We start from the raw sequence: 7,294 nt of genomic DNA on the forward strand, positions 1-7,294 counted from the left end.
CCACAGAGTTCATACAGTCTTCCACTTTAAAAATGCACTTACTATAAAATGTTTCTAGCAGAGTTACTGAAAATATGACCATTATTCCTGTCAGTTATGTTTCTTTTCCTTTTTTCTCCCTTTTTTCTTTTATTCTATTTATTGATATTCATCGTGAACCATACAGTTTGGTTGTCATACTTTTTGGTGTCTGATATCACAGGCAGACCATGCAAATCAATGACAGGCCAGAAGAAAGGCCTAGCCTCTTCTGCATAGCACAGCCTAGTGTGTTGATGTGAGGCTGGTTGTATTGTGAGGGACTGGACTCCTGCCTGGGATGTTCTCTGGCCTCTGTCTGCCCCATAGTGGAATGGCTGAAGAATATGTGGGAGTTCACAGAGGGTATCCTAGGGAAGTCTGAAGTAAGGCTTCTTGAGACCTTCTGCAGCCATTGTTTTTAAGCTTGGCCTCTTTATTCAGAGAATAAGAAGTAGGATTAAATACACTTTGCATTATAATAAAGGCCTCTGAACCTTTGGAGCCTGGGTGTGGAATGTAGTGGTTTGAATGAGAATGTCTCTCATAGGCTCAAATATCAGAACCCTGGTGGTGACTTTACAGCTATACCTTACCAGGGGCAGGCTCTGAGGCTTGCATGTAAACCGGCCTCAATTCCAGTTTACTCTCTCTGTTCATGTTTGGGGCTTAACATGTGATCTCCCAGCTCCCTCCCATGATGGTCTCATCCCTCTGGAGGCACAAGCCAAAATAATCTCTTCCATAAATTCCCTTGGTCATGGTATTTTATTACAGCAACAGAAAAGTAAATAATACAGACTATAAATAATCAAAGATTAAAAACAATTTTTACTTAATCTTAAAAAATTCATGATTAAATTGGGCACCAAAAAAGTAAAATGTACTCACCACAGTCTGTATTGCACTGACTATTGCAGCCAGTGTCCCTCCTCCTGAGTGGCAGAACCACTGCTCCAGCTTCTAGATCTCAGCAGCCATGGACTCAGCCACAACCAAGAAAAGGCAAGACAGTAAACAACAGTTACAGCTCCTGCCACACAATTAACTTAATACTCCCGACAGATTTACAAGTGCAATCTCAGTTTTTAACCCTAAAATAATTAGGGTTCACTGTTTTGATTATTTTGTCTTTGATGTAAAACTATAAGTGACAACAGTGGTGAGTGCTCACCTGGCTTCCTGATTTATCACATTTTTATTCAGCCAAACATTACAGTCAAAAGATTGTAAAAGATTGAAAGTTGCTCACACACACACACACACACACACACACACACATACTCATAGGATGTATGTATATATATGAGCATGTGTGTGTATGTGTATATGTGTATACATACATACATATATATATATGTATATATATATATATATATATATATATATATATATATATATATATATATATATATACATATATATATATGTATGTATGTATGTATGTATGTATGTATACATACACACGTATATGCTACGGACCACCCCAGTCAGGTATGGGCATCCCTGGGATGAGGGTCTTTGAAGTCCAGGTGGGTAAGGATTTGTCAGTGACAAACAGAAACAAACACAGAAGTAGTCTGAATCTGAGTCTATTTTGCAGCTCTCAAGCAAGGGATTTTATACATTAAAAATCAAACATATCAACTCTTAGAAACCTTATTCAGCAAAACTATCATGAATACCAACAAAAATCATTTGGCACAGTAAAATACAAAAATCATCTGAACATTACAACTCTGAAACTACATGTTCAGTAAATCACAAACAGAACAGGTAACATTATTATTAATAATATAAGTTATCAAAATATAACAATTCTAAAAGAATGTATTTAATAGAGCGGTCATCCAAGGCTAGTAGCATATTCTCAAGAACAGGCTAATAAATCTTTATAGTCAGTGCTCTTAACCATTGAGCTAATTTTCCAGCCACATATGGTTAATTATTATTTAACATCTAATGCCTGATTTTTTTTTTATAAATCTTTATAAAACATAAATTTAAACTATTTTGATTAAGGCTTTCTTTACCATATACTGAAACCTAGGTCTGATGACACACATGTAGCCATAGGAAATCTTATTGTTGGGAAAGCTTTTATCTCTCATAATAATTTTGTAAATGATTTGAAAAGTAAAGCATTGGTTTTCCCAGAGATAATGTCATGTTAGTGATCCCATTTTTAGGGATGGTTTCGTACCCAAACCTGTAACTAATGAAAGGAATGAAAATTTGTTGCCATGAGAACGACAGCTCAATATGTTTGCTCCTGCTGAGGGTTCCACAACCAGCTCAAGAAGACCTCCTCCTTTTGAAGTCTAATGTCTCAGTCGTCTGTAGAACTTGTCACACAGATTTTATTAGGATAGATGTGGAATATATATATATGTATATATATATATATATATATATATACACACATATATATACATATATATATATATATACATACATACATACATACATATACACACACACACATATATACATACATACATACACACACACACTCACACACACAAACACACACACATATGTATATATATATATATATATATATATATATATATATATATATAAAGATTTATTTTATTTATATGACTACACTGTAGCTGTCTTCAGGCACACCAGAAGAGGGCACTGGATCCCATTCCAGATGGTTGTGAGCTACCATGTGATTGGTGGGAATTGAACATTGAACTCAGGACCTCTGGAAGAGCAATCAGCACTCTTAACCACTGAGCCATCTCTCCAGCCCGTCATATATTTTCTAGCAATGAAGTTTTTCCTCTAGATTCTGAATTTTACATTTTTCTAAGCTCTAAAATTCTGTGTCAAATGTGATTTACAACTCTGTCAAATGACATCATGGCATATTTGCCCTTTGTTTCGTATTTCTCTCGTACAATATCTCTTGAGAACTACTTGAAAATACTTGGAGAAAACATCAATACATTTTTTGGGCAAAAGTTTGGTGATGTGTAGTAACAGTAAGGGGATTTTGGATACTTTCAATAACTTCATAGATTTTGATGTGAATGCTACCCCATATGCTCACTTTGGCTGTGCTAGTGAAAGGACACATACCAAGGGGAATAATGGACCACTTCTGTGTCCTTCTGTGCCTACTTACAAGCTTGACTCACAGGGGAGAGAAGGTTTCCTACATTGTTAGATTTAAAAGCAGTGTAAGAGGCCATACATAAATCTAGGTAGATGCTAATCTTTTAGAAGGATCACAAAATACCATTTTTTCCATTTAGCACCTGTTTAACCAAAACTAAGTAATTTTCCAGGAGTCCATGTTTGTGTGTGGTCAATATTCATATTTGAATCCTGTGTGAGGTGTTCACTGTACTCAAGCTCATGTCTTACCTGTCTATTCACTTCCTACTAGCCCATGGGACTACACAAGATGGCACAGCTCTTTGAAATGAATGAAAGTACCAGGATCTTAGAGAAAACAATTACTTGATTAAAATATCAAGCTCCAATGAACAAAGCTCTGTGCCACTATTCATCTATTATCTGTGCTGTTACTTTCAAGAGGTTCTGTCACTTCATCTCGATGCAGATAAAATACTAAAAAATTATCCTTACAAACTGGTTTAAATGTATATCAAAAATTAGCCTTACTAACTAGCTTAAATAAATATTATAAAATGAATTTCTGAAATAATACAATTATTATCGTAAAGTTTTCTTAGCAGTCAGCAGTTAGCATCATAAAAGCCCAGGATTTATAGTGAACGAGCAGTTCATAATTCGCTGTCTAGAATGGAGATGTGTTTCAGAATGTGAAGCTACATATCTTTATGCCATTCATCTTCAGATTCCGGATATGTTTTCACTTGATATTTGTCTAATTGTTTGAGGAAATCTTTAGAATCAATTTCAACAAGAACTGAGGTGAGTCTAGTGTCTGAGAAGATATTTGTAACATCAGCAGTGAATATGGAGCAACCTGTTGGCACAAGGCCATTAAATGCCGTACTGTTCTGCAGGAGGGACAATTGCAGTAGGCTGTCTGAGGTCTCTTCTGGATCCGCCCAGTTAGCTAGCTGTCCATAATTATTTTTTTCATTGATTAGAGACTAAAATCCCTATAGCCACAAATTTCTTCATTCTTCTTTTGTTTGAGTATTCTTTCCACAACTCCTTTTCAAAATGCTGGCAGTATTTGTTAGAACTTGTCTTAATTGATTTGACAATTTCTCTGTCTTAATTGATTAGAATTCTATTCAGTATAGTGTATAAATTAATTGTATTTGCTTACTTATATTGCACATATTCTTTATTGTAATAATAAATATCCCATAATTTCATGCCTGAAGAGTCCTGTTTTATTCATGACTCACATTAATTCTTTGTGGGATGATCAGATCAGCATTTTATCTGGTCAACTGGGGTTTGCTATCATGTCTGTCATTTGAACTGGGTAGTGATTTCTTCTACATTTATGGCTAGCTAGTCTAGCTTTCTTCACATGGTAGAAGAAGAGTTTTCAGAAGCTGGAGAGGTCAGTGTTTACTAATGTCCCATTGGTCATAGATTACTGTGCCCAGTTCCAATCTAAAGTAAATTTAGGAGCTCCTTGTAAGATGGAATATATGATCAACCAGACATGATAATAAAAAAAGAAATTTATGGGCCAGGTGGTAGGGGAGCATGCCTTTAATCACAGTACTTGGGAGGCAGAGGCAGGCAGACTCTCTGTGAGTTCAAGAGCAGCATGATCCACAGATAGATTAGCAGGATAGCCAAGGCTATAAAGAGATTTCCTGTCTTGAAAGCCAAACTAAAACAAACAATCAAACAAGCAAAGACATTATTAGGCTCTTGGTATGTGTGTTAACAAAAACAACATAACATCACTAACAATAACATAATTGTCTTCAGCTTTAGACACTTGCTGAATGCTTTGGAAAGATAGCTGAAAAGAATTGAACAATTTAGAAGAATTGAACAGGTTTCGGGAATAATTTAGTTATTCCAAATTGGACAACAATTGCAGTGATGCAAAAACTTATTCAATGTTGGTGTGTTGTACACTCCTTCATTATTGAAATAAGATTCTCAAGCAAACTGGAGGGGTCAAGGACACCACAAGAAGACCTACAGAGTATGTTGCAGAAAATATTTAATCTCATTTGGGGCTTGTTCCCTGTTTCGATCATTTAGTACCTGGATCAAAACCACACAATGCCTTTAATCACAGTACTTGGGAGGCAGAGGCAAGGGCATTCAATGACAGGGAACAAAGACATAGTTCCCTTTTATTATTTACAATAAGCCTAAATTAGCGCTAGAGTTGGGCAGGTATCTAACATCTATACTGTTAGAATCTACTTTCCTGTCAATAACCCCAAGTTATTACTTACAATGTTTTATCTGGGCTGCTCTTAACTACAATTGGCCATACCTCAGAGCCATGCTTTCTTGACTCCTAACCAGTGGTGCTTTTCTCCTCTCTCCACCTTCTTCTACCTCCCTTTAGGCCTCCTCTGACCCCAAGCTCAGAAAACCAAGCCTATGTCAATTCTGCCAAGCTATAGGCTGTATTCACCAGTTAGAAATAACTTGGGAGCAGGGTGACAGTGGTGCATGCACTGTAATCCCAGCACTCTAGGAGGCAGAGTCAGGTGGATTTCTGAGTTTAAGGCCAGCCTGGTCTACAGAGTGAGTTCCAGGACAGTCAGGGCTACACAGAGAAACCCTGTCTCGGGAAAAAAAAAAACATATCCAAAAAACCAAAATCCCCCCCCCCAAATAAATAAATAAATAAACAAAAAACAAACAAAAAAAAAGGAAGAAAGAAAAGAAATAACTTGGGGTCAAGTTCACATTGTATCACTTGGGTCTACTTGAGGACTCTTGCTCTGGGGCAACTAAGTCTTGGAGTTTGCAATTAGCATTATAATACACAGCAACAGGCTAACCCTAAAAAGAGTCAAGTAACTTGGGCCCCTGAGGGCTCACTGAGCCTTGGTCACCAACCAGGAAGCATACAGGGGCTTGACCTAGGGGCTTGACCTAGGGAGTATACAAATTCGTAGAAAATATGCTTTTTGGTGTTTATGTATGGCTACTAAGAAGTGGAACAGGGGCTATCTATGTCTTTGTTCCCTGTCATTGAATGCCCTTCCCCCTACCTGAATTGCCTGGTTGGGCCTCAGTGCAGGAGAACGTGCCTAGTCCTGCTGGGACAAGATGTCTCTAAGTAGGGTCTATCCAAGGGGTACTCTCCTTTTTCTGAGAAAGAGAGGGGGCAGTTGGGGGAGAGACTTGTAAAAATAGGACTGGGAAGAGAGTAAGGGGTGTGTTATTTTGATGTAAAGTGAAGAAAAATTCAGTTATTAGAGCAAAAACAAAATGAAATTCTCAAAGCTCTGAAGAATTCTGGACCTTGGGTGATTTACAAGAAATAGGATCTTGTAGACATAGGCATAATTAAATTTACAGAAGCTCAAATCCCTATCTGTTTGGACTAACTGCTATTTTCCTCATGATTTTGGATTTCAATTTTTTATTGATTTCAATTTGGTAAACTATGTGAAATAATAGAGGATCTTGTTTTTACCTTGTGGTGTTACAGATATCTATTATACAAATCATGACTGACAACTATGTAGATATATTTAGAAATGAGGACTATATCATTTGTGATGATAATCGAAAGAGGTTGGATGACATAAAGATGTCATTAAATACTGCTGGTAAGTCACCTGTTATAAAAAAAAAAAAGCCATAGATGGTCACAGTGGGAAACCTTAAATGCTAATACTGCAGAATTAAAGATTTCATCTACTGCTCCTCATGCAGAAGTCCCTACAGGTTAAGAGAATTTGAATTAGTTACCAAATAGATAAAAGGATGACATCATTTCCTGATTTCATAAATTTGAAAATAACGGAGCAGCATTAGAGCATATCATGATACTAAAGCATTGGAAAAGTGTTTTAAACAACACTTAACTTGTGTATGATTATATGAATATATACATAGGTATACATACATACACACATATGTACAAACTTACAAACATGTATGTACAAGAAAAGAATATTTTTAGACCCTGTATGAATTCCTTAATATTACACGCTACATTTCTTTCCTTTCCTTTCTTTCCATGGTATATAAGTCATGTATGATATTCTGGATATGAAATTATTTTTTAAAAATTTGCTTTAAATCCATTATTTTATTTAAAAGTCTATTCAACATACTATAAGCTTAAACTATGTTCCAACAAGCTGTGCTATTTTGTACAAAA

Source organism: Apodemus sylvaticus, chromosome 16, assembly GCF_947179515.1.
Source record: "Apodemus sylvaticus chromosome 16, mApoSyl1.1, whole genome shotgun sequence".
Taxonomy (NCBI): Eukaryota; Metazoa; Chordata; class Mammalia; order Rodentia; family Muridae; genus Apodemus; species Apodemus sylvaticus.